A 20,514-nucleotide genomic window follows, 5' to 3' on the forward strand; every position below is an offset into this window, starting at 1 on the left:
TGCTGCGAATAATTTCGTGGAATGTGAAGGGCCTTCGTTCCCCTGCTAAGAGAATGAAGGTTCTTCGCCATCTCAAACGGCTCAAAGCAGATATAGCTTTGCTTCAGGAGACACATCTTTCCTCAACCGATTTTGTTCGGATGAAGAAACTCTGGGTGGGGGCGGTGGCGGGCTCAGAAGCTCTCGGCCGTAAAGCGGGAGTCCTTATCCTTATTCATAAAAATCTCCCTTGCACTATACTGTCAACGGATACGGATACTCAGGGCAGATTGCTCTCTATTCGTATCCGCATTGGGACAAAAGAAATAGTGATATCCAACATATACGCCCCAAACAGTCCTACGAAGCAATTCTTCACCACACTGACCACCTGGCTCCTGCGCTACCCCTCCCTACCCCAAGTCGTGGGGGGAGACTTTAATTCCGTACTACACCCACTAGCTGATAAATCTTCGAAACAACGACTTGACCCGTCCTCGACACCGTCCAACACTACATTGTTAGCGGACACAATGGAATCTCTTCGTTTACTTGACCTATGGCGCATACACCACCCGACTGATAGGGATTTCTCCTTCTACTCCCACCCACACAACCTATTCACTAGAATTGACTACATATTTAGCTCACATGACCTACTCCCCTACATCCCAGACGCGGAGATACATGATATTGCTATCTCTGACCATGCTCCTATATCTATATCTCTAGAGACTCCTGATATTCATCCGAATCCCAAAATTTGGCGATTCCCAGCCTTCCTTCAGCACAACGCAGACTTCCACACCTACATCACCAAAGAATGGCGTTTATACGCACAAGCTAATGCGGACCATGCGGACAACCCCAATCTGCTATGGGACGCAGGGAAAGCTTTCCTCCGAGGCCGCATTATTTCCTATGCATCCTCCTTCAAAAAGAATGCACATCTTAACTATACTACGGCCAGTTCCAAACTCCATCAGGCTCAGCGTACACTCTATACCCATGACACACCTGAAAACCGGGAAGCTTGGCGAATAGCCAAACAATCCTTTGAAACTTGGGCCGGCACACTAGAATCGATTAAGAGAGCTCACTTTGATGCCACTCTCCACAAATTCGGGAACAAAGCCGGTAAACTGCTAGCCAGACTATGTAAAGGAACCTACCGCCCAACTATCATACCCGCTATCAGGGAGCCCGACGGTTCTATAACAACGTCGCAACAGGGCATAAATTCTGCCATGCTGCGTTACTATACGGCCTTATATGCGGCAGACCCTATCGACGAGCAAGCGGCACACGACTTTATAGGCAAAGTAACCCTGACTCAAATATCCCCCTCACAACTAGACTCCCTAAATGCCCCCATATCTCTCGCGGAAATCACCAACACGATTCGGACTCTAGCCTCTTCCAAAGCCCCGGGTCCAGACGGACTAACGGGCGAATTTTATAAATCACTCAATTCACTCCTAGCACCCACACTTGAAAGGGTGTATCAACACATATGGACAGGGGGCCCCTATCTACCCACAGGCAACCAGGCGATAATAAAACTTCTAGAAAAAAAGGGGAAGGAACCTACAGAACCAGGCTCTTATAGGCCCATATCGCTCCTAAATCTTGATGTCAAGATTTTATCCAAAATCATAGCCACAAGGCTAGCTAACGTCATCCCTTTTCTGATACATCCTGCCCAGTCAGGCTTTGTGAAAGGCAGAACGGCAACGATCAACATCAGAAAGGTGATGATGGCACTAGAGCACGCTAGATGCAACCCGACCGGGGACTTTGCCATCATTACTCTTGATGCCGAAAAAGCTTTCGACAATGTTAGTTTTGAATGGCTGTCTCTGGTTCTGAACAAAATGGGTTTCACCGGCCCTTTCTTACATCTAATAAAATCTATGTATACCTCTCCGGCCGCGAGATTGGTTGCAGCTGGCCTGCTCTCAAATGAATTTCGGCCTCCATAAGGGTACGAGACAAGGCTGCCCCTTATCCCCTCTCCTCTTTAATTTGGCCCTGGAACCACTATCTAGGTTTTTGTCCACAGTAGCCCCTATCCATGGCATTCCGATAGGCGAGCTACAACTGAAGACGTCTCTCTTTGCAGATGACGTCCTCATATTCTCTGCAAATCCTTCCGCAGATATGCCCATGATAAAGAACACATTTGATCTATTCCGAAAATGCTCCGGTTTACGCATAAACTATTCCAAGAGCGAGATACTGCCCCTCGGTTCCCTCCCACCTCCGGCCTGGTCTCACAATTCCATCTTCTCGATAGCTAAATCACACATCACTTATCTGGGTATTAAAATAGGGAAGCTTCCCTCCTCACTTTACCATCTAAATTATCCTCCCCTTTTTAGCAAGCTCACTCAGGAATTTGAAAACTGGATGGATCTGCCCCTCTCGCTCCTGGGAAGATGTCACCTGATAAAAATGGTCAGTTTCGCACGCCTGCTATACCCTCTTCAAACGATACCTTTACTCATCAGACACAAAGATATTCAAATTTTAAACTCTGCAATATCAAAATTTCTTTGGCGAAACAAAAGACCGCGCATTGCCTTCTCGAAACTTCATCTTCCCAGGACCGAAGGCGGTATTAGTCTTCCGAACGTTAGACTGTATAATTTAGCATGTCTCTTGAGGGTGAGTCTAGATTGGATTACCCAAAAATCCCAATGTTCAAACTTTCACTTGGAAACGGCTATGGTCCACCCCTATTCCCTTACTGCCCTTCTTCACTGCAAGTGGAAATCTCTAGCAACTCCGCATCAACACAACCTCCTGCTGAGGGACACTGCCATTGCCTGGAGGGAGGTAAGGAAAAGTCTCCGTCTCTCTCCTTTCATCTCTAAATTTCTTCCAATTCAAGGGAACCCAAATTTCACTCCAGGTTTGGAACGACAACCTTACGATGAATGGCGCCAAAAAGGTCTTGTTACATTTTTCTCCATGTGTGAGCCGGATTCTGGCAGGGTGCTGCCATTCAGCTCCCTAGCAGCAAAATTTTCTCTTCCGGATGCCTCAAACTTCCATTATCGCCAATGTGTCAGCTTTCTTCAAAAAACCTGCAGGACCGAATCCGTCAGATTCACTACATCATTCATGGACACTCTCATCCGGAATGACACCTGCAAAATTTCTGACATATACAAACCACTACTTTTGAAAATTACTCCATCCTTAGCCTCGTCATCAGTGCTGAATTGGGCGAAGGACTTTCCAGAGGAGGACATAGTAGACAAAATCCTGCAAGGCCTCAATTCTGTGTACAATCTGATCCCTAATGAATTATGGAGGGAAACCCAGCTAAAAATCGCCCACCGCGCCCATATTCCTTTTCTACCCGCTCCCAACCATTCTTCGGCCTCTCCCTCCCCCTCACTGTGCCCAATGTGCCAACAACCCAAACCTTCTCTCGTACACCGGTTCTGGACTTGTAACTTTATTGCTACTTTCTGGGATCAAGTTCTGGCTTATATCTTCAGGATTACGCTGTTGAAACTCCCCAAGAATCCGCTCCTCCTCATCTTTGGGCATTGGGACTACACTCTACTTCCCTGGTCTACCCCCCCCAGCCCACCGGGAAAGGACTGGTCCTTGATCTGCCTCCTATTAGCCAGAAGGGCCATACTGGCAAACTGGACCTCCGCATCCACGCCCTCCATTTCACAGGTCGAAAGGGATCTCTTACAACTCCTTTTTCGGGACAAAATCAATGCCAACCTGGACCACCAGAATGCCTCCAAACGCTTTCATGACAGATGGGACCTTTTCATCTCGATACACCTCTCTACACACGACCGCACGCTCCTTGATAAACACTCTTTTGTGTACAGAGATCCTCATCAAACATGAACTCTTCCACTGTTGGATGTCTTCCTTCCATGGAGTATTGGACCTAAGCCCACTATCCCCCCCCCCCTCTCCCAGCCCCTCTCCTGTTTTTGCCATACTTGGTTAGTTCCATGAGGTTAATTTTAGAGCCTCCGGGCTAGTTAGATCCATCCAGTTATAGTCTCCTCATGTCTGTCTAATCCTATGAGGGAGTGGATTAGCGTCTGCTCTCGTTCAGGTTTTTTTTAAGTCTCTTGTTTTTCCTTTCTTTTCTTTTCTTTTACACGCCTTCAAGATGATGAGAATCTCGTCTCGTGTTATAGTCTACTTTGTACACTGTACTTATATAAACAAGAAAACACTTGTATCTGCTGATGATGATTTTATGTACTGTTCTATCACTTTTTCAATAAAAATTTATTCAAAAAAAAAAAAAGACAGAAACGTCATCAGCATAGGCTACAACCCTCAAGGGCGGCTCACCAGTAATGCCCACCGGCACCCCGCACAATGGTCCGCTCTCTAGTCTTCTGATGAAGGGGTCGATTGTGAACACATATAGCAAAGGGCTCAGTGGACACCCCTGGCGCACCCCCGATCCAACCCTGAAGGGCTATCCAACCCAACCGTTAACAAGCATGAAGCTCTCTGCCTCTCTGTATAAAGTCTTAAGCCATCCAATAAACCCACCCTCCAGGCCATACTTGTCAAGGAGAAGCCAGAGGTACTCATGATTGACACGATCAAAAGCCTTTGCCTGATCCAATGCCAGCAAATACTTTCCCCAGCCTTCAGTCCTGCAACGCTCCAGAGCCTCCCGGACAGCTAAAACCGCTGAAAAAGTGCTTCTGCCCTGGGCCGAACAGTGCTGCTGACGAGAAAGAAGTTTGTCTGCTACTGACGACAAGCGCCAGAAAATTATCTTTGCCAGAATCTTTCTATCGACATTGAGAAGGCTAATGGGGCGCCAATTCTCAATCATCGAGGGATCCTTGCCTTTTGACAACAGAATCACAGTAGATTGTCTCATGGAGAGAGGGAGTGAACCCTCCTGCAGACAGCCATAAAATACCTCCACAAGATAAGGTACCAAGCTGGATTTGAAAGTCTTATAAAATTCAGCCGTCAATCCGTCTGGCCCCGGGGTTTTCTTAATAGCCAGACCATCTATAGCTTTGACTACCTCTTCTGCTGTGATTTCCCCTGTCAAACTTGCCAGCAGAATGTTATTTCCCAGACCTGGTGTAGAATCCAGAAAACTCAACATCTTTGCCCGATCGAGGTACTTCTCTCCCAGAAGATCTACATAAAAAGACCTTGAGACCTCCAGGATCCCTGACCTGGATTTTGTCAAAGAGCCCGTACTGTCCCTTAGCCCAACAACCATCTTAACTGCTGCGCTTTGTTTGCAGTTCTGATAAGGGTCGGGCGAGTGATATTTCCCATAGTCCCTTTCCAGAACCAAAGAAGCGTGCCGGTCTTACTGATACTTCCTAAGGAGAAGTTTCACCTCAGAGATTGCCCCTGAATCTCCACCACTCGAGACAAGGCGGTCAAGTTTTCTCAGCAGCTGCTGGTAGGCAATGTACTTATCAAGCTGTTTCCTTTTTCCTATGGCCTTGAAAAACCCACTATTCCGGCTTTTGGCAAGCTCCCACCACTCCGACTTACTGCTGCAGAAATCCAGGATGGTTACCTGAGCCTGAAAAAAAGCCTCAAAGGATTGCCTTACCTCCTCATCATCCAGCAGAGCCGAATTCATCCTCCAAATACCCTTTCCTTTAGGTGGCATATCTGAAGCATTGAGAATAACAGACAGCAAAAGGTGATCAGAGAACTCCACCATACGACACTCAGGAGCCGAAAAGGCAGAGTCCCCCTTAAAAAAAAAACCTATCTATCCTGCTCTCACAACTGCCTCGCTTAAACGTGTACCCCGTGCTGTCTGGGCAACGCTTAATATGCGTATCTTCCAGACCTGCTTCCCTGGCTATCGTATTGAGAAAGACGCTATCATATCTCAGACTGTCAGTGGAGCCTTTCCTGTCTTTGGGCCTAGTAACGGTGTTAAAATCACCTCCAAAGACAACTTGCCGAGATGTAAAAAGGAAAGGCTTAATCTTTGTAAAGAGGCATTTCCTCTCCCATCTAGTTTGTGGTCCATAAATATTTATTAAACGCAGATCATGCCCCTTCACAGAGACATCCAGGACCATACACCTTCCAATCTCTACCTCGATAACCCGCCGACACGTTACCATGCCAGTAAAAAGTACTGCAACTCCGCTGTAAGGCTCAGCCGCAAGAGACCAGAAGGAGGGCCCACGCCTCCACTCCCTCTTTGCCAGTTGGATATCAGCAGGGCTGTTTAGCCGGGTCTCTTGCAAAAATAAAATATCAGCATACATCTCGCTGAGCAAAAATAAGGCCATATAACGAGCCCTTACAGATTTTATGCTGGCAACATTAATCGTTGCCACCTTTATCGGAGTGGGAACTGCCATCATGATGATTGAGGTAGGCGTTTCTTAGCCTGAGCTCCCTCCCCCCTTACTGGAGACCTTAATCTCTTTAAGGAACACTCTACCTCATCCTCCTCCATCTGAGACACGGAAGACACCTCCTCCCCCTCAGATAAGGACCCAAACTTGTTTCCCAGAGGTAGGTCATCTACCTCTAAAGAGGAAACCGAGGAGGCAGAGGTCAGGACTACCTTATTCCTCCTTCCCCCCACCTTGGTCCACTCTCCCTCCTCCCCTGAAACATTACCCTAAAGGACCTCATCTAGATCATTAGCAGTGACAACTTGCCCCTTCTTCATCTTTGAACCCCCACTAGAGGTATTACGGTGCCTTAGGGAAGGCCCCGATGAAGCTGCCACCTCAGATCTGCATGAATCTGCCCCTTTGGCAGCCTCAGCCAATCTGGATGACTTAGTTACATTTGGAACACTGGGCACCTGAAACACTGGGGAAGAACACACAACAGAAGTAGACACGGACACAGTAGGGAGCACAGACTGGGGAACAGACACAAGAGGGGTCACACCTTCAGGTTGGGAAACTGACTCCTGGGGGGGCCCTCAGGACTAGCTGAAACAGTTCCACCAACCCCTTGCTGCTCCCCATGTTCCTCCTCCTCCATCCTCAGCAGTTCTTCCACCACCTCCGGCTGATTATGGAGGGCTTCAGGGCAAAGGCTATAGGGGTGACCCAACTTGTTACAAAGATTACAACGTATTCTATTGCAGTCCTTTGCAACATGCCCTAAGCCCTGACAGAGGGAACATTTCTGCACAGAACATGAACTGGAAAAATGCCCCTTTTCCCCACAGCGATGGCACAGCTTTGGTTGGCCTGCATAAAAGGTAATAATCCTGTCACGACCTATAAAGGCAGACGAAGGGATGTGCTTAACAACATTACCCGTGACATGCAGTTTTACTAACACTGTCCATCCTCCTGTCCATATCCCCCTATCATCTACAACTTTCCTCAAAGGGGCTTGGACATCCGCATATCTCCCCAACCACACCACCAGATCCGCAGCAGGAATAGACTCATTACGTACTAGAATGGTGACGTTCTTATATAATGTCTGGCGAGAAATTACTTTGGGTGACAAACCTGCCCATCTTGGGGACTCCTTCCACCTCTGCTCATACCTCTCCCAAAAGATATCTAACCCTTCCGCCTTGACAAAGGAGAGATCATACTCATATGACCCAACCGGGCTGATAAGTGCAAAAATCTCCTCCGCTTTGAACCCCATCCCCAGAATACGGTCCACCACATCTCTCCTATTTGGGGGGGGGCCTTCTCCAGTCCACCTCAGTTGGACCACATTGCGGCGTTTAAAGGAGCTACCAGATGGTGTTAGATTAGCTGGACCTTCACTCACATCACCCCTAGCAACTGCAGAATAACTGGCCCTACTCACCCTTGGGACAGGTGCAGCCAGCACTGCAGCATAGGAAACATTCGCACTCCTTGCAACATCCCCTACATCACTTTTAGTTACAGACCCCACTTTAGATAAAGCAGTAACAACGTTATTGTCAGGAACAGATGGAGTAGAGACTTCTGACAAAGAAATATTTACATTACCCTTGGTAATTCTTACTTCATTACCAATAACTAAAGGGTTACCAACAGTGGAGATGTCCTTATCAGCACTCTTCACAGCAGAGTCTGCGCACCCTTCACAGCAGAGTCCGCGCACCCTTCACTGACTGGCTGTACACAGGTGGAAGTCTCAGCCAGGAGATGCATTTGCTCTCCGCTTCCCTCTACTGCACCATCCATAGGAACTACACCTCCATTATGTTGTACAGGCAAGTCATGAACAAAACCAGATTTTTCTGTCATCTGATGTTTCAAAGGTTTTGGCGGGACATTATTATCTTCTTATTCATCCTCGGATGATCCAGACATGGCACACTTGCAACCATGCAAAGGTGATTCCATTTCTGAAATTATCTTTAACATACCTGTTCCCTTCACAGGCTCAGATGGATCATCTTGCTCCATAGCCTCCTGCTGCGGTGAGAAGGGCACAGAACTTCCTTGGCCTGATGACAGATTACCAGTCAAAACATTTGACTGCTGATCACCTGCAGCTTGTGCACCAGAACTTTCCCCATTTTCTCCCGGCATATTGATACTTGGCACAGGAAGCAAAGATTTTCCAGCATGCTGGCCAGAAACACAGTCCGAGCCCACAGAAATGTTTTTGGTTTGCACTGACCTTGGTTCTTCACACTCTGGTGATGCCTTCCCTCCACTGGCCTCTATGGCCGCTCTGCGCATTGTACGGAAGCGATCATCATTGCCATACTTCTCCTTGAAAGCACCGCTGGTTTTTTTTAATGTGGCCACCAGCCGACTCTGTTTTTCTATTTTGGCCTCCAAAGCCATCAACTCAGGCCACATCTGTCTTCTCTTAGAGCTGTGAAGCCGGTCATTTGCAATTTTTTTATGCTTGAAGTCCAACTTTAACTTCGCCAAAACCTCTTCCTCCTTGGCGATTCTCGCAATCCTAGCACAGATCTTCTTTCTGTAGGCCGACAGGCTTTCACCTTTAGCTGGGCCATTTCCCAGGTCCTCAAACACTGGTATGGGAGGACCGGTACTCTGGCCATCTGGGGGATCCTCCCCTGGGTCCACCCCAGGTTCCTGCATCCACTCTGGGTTTAGGGAGTAATCAAGCTCCCTGGATCAGTAGGCCTCACTGGAGCTCAGGAGATCAGCAGTAGTGCAGCCACACCCTTTGCAGCTCTAACAGCTTCAACTCTTCTGGAAAGGCCATCCACAAGGTTTAAGAGGGTGTCTATGGGAATGTTTGACCATTCTTCCAGAAGCACATTTGTGAGGTCAGGCACTGATGTTGGATGAAAAGGCCTGACTTGCCATCTCTGCACTAATTCATCCCAAAGGTGTTCCTTTAAATACATTATAAATACCCTTTTCACTTTTTTTACAAGTGATCACATTCCCTCTGTTGCTGCAAAAGAGCTGGGGGGGAAGAAACAGCAAGACACGAACTGTCCCAGTGAATGGCTTTGCAGGAGGGGTGTGTCAGGACAAGTCTGACCATTGGAACAGAGGAGGCGGAGATACTATCATGTTTATGTATCTGTAGGGCGATTCTTCCACTGTGGCCAATTATAGCTCAGGGGGTTTAGTATGCGCTCCACACTATATAAGGCCACCAGCGCGGCGGCCTTGTGTAGTGTGTTCTGGCATGCAGGGAAAGAGCTAGATAGGCAGGGACAGTGTTCTTTTCTCAGGCATCTGCAGGAGTTAGTGGGTGTTGTGTGCCTCCAGCACAGTATATACCTGTATCTACCCTGTATTGCTGGTGTTCTCTAATACAGGCATCTGCAGGAGTTAGTGGGTGTTGAGTGCCTCCAGCACAGTATATACCAGTATCTACCCTTTATTGCTGGTGTTCTCTAATACAGGCATCTGCAGGAGTTAGTGGGTGTTGTGTGCATTCAGCACAGTATACACCTGTATCTACCCTTTATTGCTGGGGTTCTCAAATACAGGTATCTGCAGCAGTTAAAGTGGGTGTTGTGTGCCTCCAGCACATTATACCCCTTTATTAGGGATGAGCTTCGTGTTCGAGTCGAACATACGTTCGACTCGAACATCGGCTGTTCGCCCGTCCGGGCGAAGTCCGAACGTTATGGTCCGTTCGCGTCAAATTCGTGTGGCGCTTACGGCCCACAATGCACTGCTATGGCGCAGTGCATTGCTGGCTTATGATTGGCCAAGCATGCACTGTGACCCCGCATGCTTGGCCAATCACAGCGCCAGGAGCGAGGAGAGCCATGATTGGCCATAGGCAGGATGCCTGTGGCCAATCATAGCTCAGGCTGTGTAGTGCACGCCCCACACTATATAAGGCCGCCAGCGCGGCGGCCTTGTGTAGTGTGTTGACGTCTGAAGCAGTTAGTGGGTGTTCTGTGGACCTTCAACACAGTACACACCGATCGTTATCGGCCGATTTTCGATCTTGCTGTTGTGTAGTGGTTGTTGTCTGCGTGCCCTGACCGCAATATACACCGCTATATTCACCTCACCTATATAGCTAGTGATCTATCTTTTATAATAGAGCTTGCAGTCAGTAGTGTTAGGAGCTTGTGCGTGCTGTCTGCGTGCTCTGTACCCAGTACACACTGCTATATCCACCTACATAGCTCTTCTCTATTTGAGCCCACTTGCCATCTGCAGGAATTATTGGAAGTTGTGTGTGCCTCCAGCACAGCACAGTATACATCTGTATATACCCCTTTATCTCTGGTGTTCTATAATAAAGGCATCTGCAGGAGTTAGTGGGTGTTGTGTGCCTCTAGCACAATATACACCTGTATCTACCCTTTATTGCCGTTCTCTAATAGAGCCATCTGCAGGGCTTAGTGGGTGTTGTGTGACTCCATTACAGTATACCCCTTTATCTCTGGTGTTCTATAATAAAGGCATCTGCAGGAGTTAGTGGGTGTTGTGTGCCTCCAGCACAATAAACACTATTCAACTGCTTTTTTACCCAACTTCCTTCAGGCCATTACCATGTCTGGAAGGCCAGCAAGGAGAGGCAGACAGGCGCGAGCCGATAAAAGAGGGCAAGCAGGCTCTGTGTCTAGAGACAACAGTGCTGCTCGTGGACACGGTGCATTGTCATCAGCACGTGGCCATGGGACACACTTGTCCTTCTTTTCGGCAGCTGGACATGTTGAGCCGCAACATGCCAACGACTTGGTAGAGTGGATGACCAAGCCCTCTTCATCCTCCTCATCCTCTCTCACCCAGTCTCAGGGTACTAGCAAAGCAGCTGCCAACGCATCATCTTCCCTCCTCTCAATGTCATCATCAGTGACTCCTTCCCTAGACCCACCACGTCCTCCTGAGGAATCTCCTGAACTCTTTGAGCACAGTGTTGGGTACATGCTCCAAGAGGATGTCCAGTGTTTTGTAGCCTCTGATGATGACACTCAGCTAGAGGAAGGCAGTAGCGTGAATGCAGAGAGAGGGGATGCTCAAGAAGGACAGCAGTCTGGCAGTCATGTTCCACAAGCTGCAGCATACTGCCAGGTTTGCTACAGCGATGAAGAGGGAGGGTATGATGAGGGCACTGACTCCACATGGGTGCCTGGTAGGAGAGAGGAGGAGGAGGCACATGTCCAATGAGGCAGGATGCCCTCCGGGGGCCAGCTTAGGGGCAGCACACCGACTGAATCACACCGCAGAGCTCCACCTGTGCAGGGCGCTGCCTCTGCACGTTATTCTAAAAGTTCTTTGGTGTGGGCCTTTTTTGAGACGAGTGCATCAGATCGCACCGCTGCTATTTGCAACATATGTCTCAAGCGTATCTCGTGTGGCCAAAACATCAGCCGCTTGGGCACCACATGCTTGACCAGACATATGTTGACCTGCCATGCAGCTCGTTGGCAAGCGTACCTCAAAGACCCACACCAAAGAACAAAGCGGACCCCTCCTTGCTCATCATCAGCTGGCATCTCCAACCCCACTAGACCTTCAGTCCTCTCTGAAACCTGCTCTGAGAGGAATGAAGGTGTAGAATTAGGTGTGTCACAGCCAAGTGCTTCCTGGCACTCTGCTAGCAGTACACCCACGTCCGATTATAGCAGGCAAATGTCCCTGCCCCAGCTGCTGGACTGGCGAAAAGAAGTTCACTCCCAGCCATCCACATGCCCAGCGGTTGAATGCTAGCTTGGCTAAATTGCTAGCACTTCAACTGCTGCCTTTTCAGTTGGTAGACTCGGCCCCCTTTCCCGAGTTTGTACAATGTGCGGTTCCTCAGTGGCAGGTCCCCAAACGCCACTTTTGCTCATGGAAGGCGATTCCGGCTCTCTACCGGCATGTGGAAGGCAATGTCCTTGCGTCGCTGGACAGGGCGGTCAGCGGTAAGGTGCATATTACTGCTGACTCATGGTCCAGCAGGCATGGACAGGGACGTTACCTGTCTTTCACGGCCCATTGGGTCACTCTTCTGGCAGCTGGGAAGGATGCAGAACAAGGTGCAATAGTGTTGGAGGTTGTTCCACCACCACGCCTCCAAAATGCTACTATTGGTTGTGACACACCTCTCACCAGCACCAGTGCCTAAGGCACAATTTTTCTGCCCCTGTTTAACAGGGGCGTTTAAGTACAATTTTTAAAGCAATGCTTTGCAGCGGGGCTAATTCCTGCAATAAAACAAGAGTATATGGAAGAGGTTGCAGTGTGGGGGCACCAGCACCAGTGCCTAAGGCCCAATTTTTCTGCCCCTGTTTAACAGGGACATGTAATTACAATTCTTGATATAATATTTCACAGGAGGGCCCCTTCCTGTGCCCACCCAGAGTAACGGTGAGGACTTATCGTGTTGTGGCACCAGCACCACAACCACCAAATGTCAATTTTTCTACCACTGTTCAACAATGGCATGTAATTACAATTCTTGATATAATCGTTCACAGCAGGGCGCTCCAGCGCCCACCAAGAGTCACTTTGAGGGCTTACAATGTTGTGGCAAAACCAACACCTTGTTCCGCCATTTCTGCAGAGCATATAGAGCAGGCCCCTACTTTCAAACATCCAACTTACAAACATCTCCAACTTGCAAATGGAAGGAGACAGGAACCAGATATAACATTAAAACCGCAAGCAGCTTTAAATGACATTATTTCAGTTAAATGTCATTTTGTGCAGGGACTGTTCTAAACACGGGAAACACGTGGCACTTCACAGGCATACTACAGACACCCGCCAGGCACCATATTTGTATATTACCACTGACTCATGGTCCAGCAGCCATGGACAGGGACGCTACCTGTCTTTAACGGCCCATTGGGTCACTCTTCTGGCAGCTGGGAAGGATGCAGGACAAGGTGCAGTAGTGTTGGAGGTTGTTCCGCCACCACGCCTCCAAAATGCTACTACTGGTTGTGACACACCTCTCTCCTCCACCCCCTCCTCTTCTTCTTCCTCCATGGCCTCTTCCAGTGCTCTTTCCTTGAAACCAGCCATGCTCCGTAGGCATTCAAGGGGCTACACAAATATGCAGGCAAAATGCCTGCCATGCCGTGCTTGCGCTGGTTTGTTTGGGGCACAGGAGCCACACTGGGGCAGATATTTTGTCAGCACTGTATGGGCAGGCCGAGAGGTGGTTGACACCACGCCAGCTTAAGCTAGCAATGGTGGTTTGCGTCAAAGGCACCAACCTCCTCTCCACCCTCCAACAGGGACAACTGACCCATGTGCCCTGTGTGGCTCACGTCCTTAAGCAGGTGGTGCAACGGTTCTTGGGCAGGTACCCAGGCTTACAGGATGTCCTGAAGTAGGCCAGGAAAGTCTGTGTGCTTTTCTGCCGATCATTTAATGCCAATGCTCAGCTAGCTGAGCTCCATAAGGATTTGAACCTGCCCAAGAACCGCCTTATATGTAACATGCCGACCAGGTGAAACTCAATGTTGGCCATGCTGCAGTAGCTGCAGACACAGCAGAGGGCCATCAATGAGTACCTGTGTGACTACGGCACCAGGACAGGGTCAGGGGAGCTCATTTTTTTTTCACCACGCCAGTGGGGCATGATCAGGGATGCATGCACTGTCCTGTCACCATTTGAGGAGGCCACGAGGATGGTGAGCAGTGACAGTGCATGCATCAGTGACACTGTACCTCTTGTCCAACTGTTGGAGCATACGCTGCATGGAATAATGGACAGGGCACTTGAGGCAGAACAGAGGCAGGGTGAGGAGGACTTCCTTACCTCTCAATGCCCCCTTTATCCAGACAGTGTTCCTGCTGTCCCACCCATCACACAGGAAGAGGACGAGGAGGAGGAGGTTTATGTCAGCATGGAGGTGGAGCTTGGCACTCAGCATCAGCAGACTTTTAGGGATGATTTACAGTCCCAAGAAACACGTGGACTTGTACGTGGCTGGGAGAAGGTGGCTGCGGATCATGTTGTCCTTAGTGACCCAGAGGACTCAGGACTGAATGCCTCAGCTAACCTATGCTGCATGGCCTCCCTGATCCTGCAAAGCCTGCGGAAGTATCCTCGTATTCTTCGGATCAAGGAGATGGACCATTACTGGCTGGCCACTCTCCTTGATTCACGGTACAAGGGTAAGGTTGCCGACCTTATCTTGCCGTCGCAGAAGGAGCAAAGGATGTGACATCTCCGGGAGGCCTTGCAGAAAGGTCTGTGCAATGTGTTCCCAGAGACTGGGAGGTTAAAAACTCCTGGTCCTGGACAATGTGTTGCTGAGGCTTCGGTCAGTCACAGAAGGAGCAGTGGAGATGGTGGCCGTCTTACTGATGCTTTCAGACAATTTTTTAGTCTGCAGCCCCAAGGTATGATCGGTTCCAGCGAACATCGCCAGCGTCTGATTTACATGGTGCAGGAATACCTAGGGGCAAGGTCAGACTTGGACACCTTTCCCACCAAAAATCCTCTGGCTTACTGGGTCTTGAGGATGGATCACTGGCCAGAGCTTGCACAGTATGCAATTGAGCTACTGGCCTGTCCTGCATACAGCGTTCTTTCGGAATGCACCTTTAGTGCTGCTGGAGGCATTGTAGCCGATCACAGGGTGCGCCTGTCCACCAACTCGGTTGATTGACTGACCTTCATAAAGATGAATCAGTCTTGGATCACCACCAGCTACCAAGCCCCTGAAGCTGATGTAACCGAATATTTTTTTTGAAATGTCACATCCCTTCAAGACTGCCTATGTTGATGCTGAGTGACTGTTCTGTTATGTTGACTGACTATCCTCTTCCTCCTCAATGATCCTGCTGATAGCTTGGAAAAACATTTTTGGTTCTGGGTGATGCCACCAGCCCAATTTTTCAGCCCCTGTTTAACAGGGGTGTATAATTACAATTTTGGATTTAATGCTTTGCAGCAGGGCTCATTCCTGCACTCCAACTAGAGTATATGGGAGAGGTTGCAGTGTCGTGGCACCAGCACCAGTGCCTAAGGCCCAATTTTTCAGCCCCTGTTTAACAGGGGTGTATAATTACAATTTTGGATTTAATGCTTTGCAGCAGGGCTCATTCCTGCACTCCAACTAGAGTACATGGAAGAGGTTGCAGTGTCGTGGCACCAGCACCAGTGCCTAAGGCCCAATTTTTCAGCCCCTGTTTAACAGGGGCATGTAGTTACAATTCTTGTTATAATATTTCACAGCAGGGCCTGTTCTTGCGCCCACCGAGAGTAACTGTGAGGACTTATAGTGTTGTGGCACCAGCACCACAACCACCAAAGACCCAATTTTTCTACCACTGTTAAACAATGGCATTTAATTACAATTCTTGGGGGGCCTAAGGTGTTGGCAACACCAACACCTTAGGCCCCCATTTCTGCAGAGCATATAGGGCAGGCCCCTACTTTCAAACACCCAACTTACAAACGCCTCCTACTTGCAAACGAAGGAGACAACAGGAAGTGAGATGAAAAAAGACGGACGGCAAAAAAAAATATACAGGGGTGATAACCCTTCCCTATGTTTTACAAAAAGCTTATAAATAGATTTTTTGACTGGAGCTACACTTTAAAAATGTACCAGTTCAAAATGACAAAAAGATTCTACTTAACACAACAAACCTACACAGTCCCTGTCTTGTTTGCACCGCCTGTATACTGCTGTTCTGAGTATATGGGGCCTGGGGGCCCCACACCTTTCCTTTTTTTAATTTGGGTACGGGGTTCCTCTTAATATCAATACAAGACCCAAAGGGGCTGGTAATGGGCAGGGGAGGCTACCCATGCCATTTTTCTCAATGATTTTCATCCGTATTGCCAGAACCAGATATTACATTATAACCGCAAGCAGTTTTTTCTGTTAAATGTCATTTTGTGCAGGAACTGTTCTAAACACGGGAAACACGTGGCACTTCACAGGCATACTATAGACACCCCCAGGCACGATATTTAAAGGAATATTACACTTTTTTTCAATTTAATCACTAAAATCAGTGCTCCTGAAAAAACGTCCGTATTTAAAAAAAATTTTGGCATTGACCCATGTCCCCTGAGGCAGGAGCTGGGTCCTCAAACCCTTTTTAGGACAATATCTTGCATATTAGCCATTAAAATTAGCACTTTTTATTTCAAACATTCGAGTCACATAGACTTCAATGAGGTTATAAAGTTCGCACAAATTTTCGGTCCGTTTTAAAGTTCTGGTGTGAACACAGATGAACAGAATAGTTTATCTAAATTAGTAGAGAGAAATCCTTGATTCCCTGGGTAAAGAAAATTCAGCTTACAAAAAAAAAAAAAAAAATAGTAAAAAATAAACCTATAGTAATGTGTATATATATATATATATATATATATATATATATATATATATGTATAGATAGTGGACATGTGCAGAGTAAAATATTTCATTTCGGAATTTCGTTTTCGTCCAAAAAATGAATTTATTTAGTTACTCCCGAAATTCGTTTTTATTTATTTTGTTTTTCGTTCAAAAATTGCATTCGTCCGAAAATCCACATGAATTACGGTCGAATCTGTCTTTGAAGGCTTATGGTGTCTGTCTAATGTATAAAGAAGATTCAACAGAGCTAGTATATAGTATACTTCGTGTCAACTTTAGAACCCTATTAAAGTCTATGGGACTCCAACGTTCAAAATCTAAAGTGCTAATTTTAAAGGCTAATATGCAAGTTACTGTCCTAAAAAGTGTTTGGGGACCCGGGTCCTGCCCCAAGGGACATGTATCAATGCAAAATAAAGTTTTAAAAACGGCTGTTTTTTCAGGAGCAGTGATTTTAATAAGGATTAAAGTGAAACAATAAAAGTGTAATATTCCTTTAAATTTCGTGGGGGGGGGGGGGGGTTGTCTATAGTATGTCTGTGAAGGGGCGCATGTTTCTGGTGCTAAGAACTGTCCTTGCACAAAGTGTCATTTATGCAGGAAGAAAAAGTCCTTTAAAATCACTCGCGGCTATTATGAATTGTCGGCTCCGTAATACAGAGAACACTCATTGAAAGTCATTGATGAAAATAAATAAATAAATAAATAAAAAAGCATGGGGGTCCCCCAAATTCAATTACCAGGCCCTTCAGGTCTGGTATGGATATTAAGGGGAACCCCGCATCAAATAAAAAAAAATGATGTGGGGTTCCCCCTAAAAATCCATACCAGACCCTTTATCCGAGCACGCAACCTGGCTGGCCGCAGGAAAAGAGGGGGGGACGAGAGAGCGCCCCCCCTCCCTCCTGAACTGTACCAAGCCACATTGGGAGGATGCTTTGGGGGTCTGTGACCCCTCAAATCATCTTGTCCCCATGTTGATGTGGAGAAGGGCCTCATCCCCACAACCCTGGCCGGTGGTTGTGGGGGTCTGCAGGCAGGGGGCTTATCAGAATCTGGAAGCCCCCTTTAACCACCGCAATACAGTGCACTTACACCCACTTCCTGAGCAGACCAATTTTCAGCTTTCAGCGCTCTCACAGTTTGAATGACAATTACTCAGTCACCCAACACTGTACCCATATGAAATTTGCGTCCTTTTTTCCACACAATTAGAGCTTTCTTTTAATGGTATTTAATCACTAGTGGGTCTTTTATTTTTTGTGCTATAAATAAAATAAAACGTACATTTTGTGAAAAAATGCTTTTTTCTTTGTTTCTGTCATAAATGTTTGCTAATTAGTAACTTTTCTTCATAAATTTTGGCCAAAATTTATACTGCTACATATCTTTGGTAAAAATAACCCACATTAGTATATATTATTTGGTCTTTGTGAAAGTTATAGAGTCTACAAACTATGGTGCCAATCACTGAAAATTGATCACATCTGATCAGGCCTTCAGTACATCTGGTGAGTCTCATTTCTTGAGACACTAACAAGTCAAGAAAGTACAAATGACCCCTTTTTACAAAGTAGACATCCCAAGGTATTAAGTAAGTAGCATGGTAAGTTTTTTAAGTTGTCATTTTTTCCCACAATTCTTTGCAAAATGAAGATTTTTTTTTTTATTATTATTACTTTTTACAAAATTGTCATATTATCAGGTTATTTCTCACACACAACATATGCATACAACAAATTACACCCCAAAACACATTCTGTTACTCTTCCCGAGTACGGCGATACCACATGTGTGAGACTTTTACACAGCCTGGCCACATACAGAGCACCAACATTGATGTATTACCTTCAGACGTTCTACGAGCAAAAATGACGCATCTCATTTCTCAACCACCTATTATACTTTTGAAGGCCCTGGAGTACCAGGACAATGGAATTTCCCATAAAATGACCCCATTTTGGAAAGAAAACACCCCAACATATAATCTGTGAGGCGTAATGAGTCTTTTGAACGGTTCATTTTTTTCCAGAAGTTTTTGGAATATGTGGAAAAAAATTAAAACACATTTTTTTTACACAAAATTGTCAATTTATAAGATATTTCTAACACATATCATGTATATAGCAAAAATTACACCCCAAAACACATTCTACTACTCCTCCCGAGTACGGTGATACCACATGTGTAGGACTTTTACACAGCCTGGTCACATAGAGAGGCCGAACATTGAAGTAGTACGTTCAGGCGTTCTAGGAGCATAAATGACACATCTCATAACCTTCCTACCTATCACAATTTTGAAGGTCCTGGAGCACCAGGACAGGGAAATTACCCACAAAAAGACCCCATTTTGGAAAGCAAACAACCCAACGTATATTCTATGAGACATGGGCTGCAAATAGGAACTCGGGTACTCTGATGGGCTGGAGATAGGTACTCTGGTACTCTGATGGCCTGGTGACAGGTACTCGGTTACTCTGATGGCCTGGTAACAGGTACTCGGGTACTCTGATGGCCTGGTAACAGGTACTCGGGTACTCTGATGGCCTGGTGACAGGTACTCAGGTAGTCTGAAGGCCTAGTGACAGGTACTCGGGTACTCTGATGGCCTGGTGACAGGTACTCGGGTACTCTGATGGCCTGGTGACAGGTACTCTGATGGCTTGGTGACTGGTATTTGGGTACTCTGAAGGGCGGTGACAGGTACTCATATGGACTGTGACAGGTACTCGGGTACTAAGATGAACTGTGACAGGTTCTCAGGTACTCAGATGAACTGTGACAGGTACTCAGATGAACTGTGACAGGTACTCGGGTACTCAGATGAACTGTGACAGGTACTCGGGTACTCAGATGGACTGGGACAGGTACTCGGGTACGCAGATGGACTGGGGCAGGTACTCGGGTACTCAGATGGAGTGAGATAGGTACTCGGGTACTCAGATGGGCTGTGACAGGTACTCGGGTACCATCATGGACTGTGACAGGTACTTTGGTACTCTTATGGACTGTGACAGGTACTTGGGTACTCTTATGGACCGTGACAGGTACTCGGGTACCCTGATGGACCGTGACAGGTACTCGGTTACTCTGATGGACCATGACAGATACTCGGGTACTCTGATGAACCGTGACAGGTACTCGGGCACTCTGATTTGCCGTGACAGGTACTCTGGTACTCTGATGGGCCGTGACAGGTACTCGGGTACTCTGATGGGCCGGGACAGGTACTTGGGTACTCTGATGAACTGTGACAGGTACTCAGGTAATCAGATGGACTGGGACAGTTACTCGGGTACTCAGATGGACTTGGACAGGTACTCGGGTACTCTGATGGGCTGTGACAGGTACTCAACTACTCTGATGGACTGTGACAGGTACTCTGATGGACTGTGATTGACAGGTGCTGTGAGGGGTGGTGACAGGTCCTCTTTATTGGGGGGAGCAATCAGTGTGATTGGTGTACAATGTAGGCGGTAACGAGATGTTACCGCAATCTCCTCCTCACACACGATCGGTGTGTAAAGGAGGAGAACCCGGTAACATCTCGTTACCATGGTTTGTTTACATTTTAGTGATCGGCTGTGAAAGGATCACAGCCGATCATGTGGGTAAACAGCCGGCCAATGGCTGTTTACCAGCGTTGGTGACGAGCAGTGTTCCCGGGGATCGCACGCATGCGCCGTGCACAGGCAGGGTGTGACCATCTGTGATCAGCCGCGACTTCATCACGGCCGATCACGTGGTAAACAGCCATAACCAATGGATGTTCACCCCCTTCGGTAGCGAGCGGTGTCTCCATGACATGCTGCCACCGAAGAAACAGGGATGCACGC

The sequence above is a fragment of the Lithobates pipiens genome, unplaced genomic scaffold (assembly GCF_037356315.1).
Source record: "Lithobates pipiens isolate NorthernLeopardFrog02 unplaced genomic scaffold, aLitPip1_a1.2 Scaffold_22, whole genome shotgun sequence".
Lineage (NCBI taxonomy): Eukaryota > Metazoa > Chordata > Amphibia > Anura > Ranidae > Lithobates > Lithobates pipiens.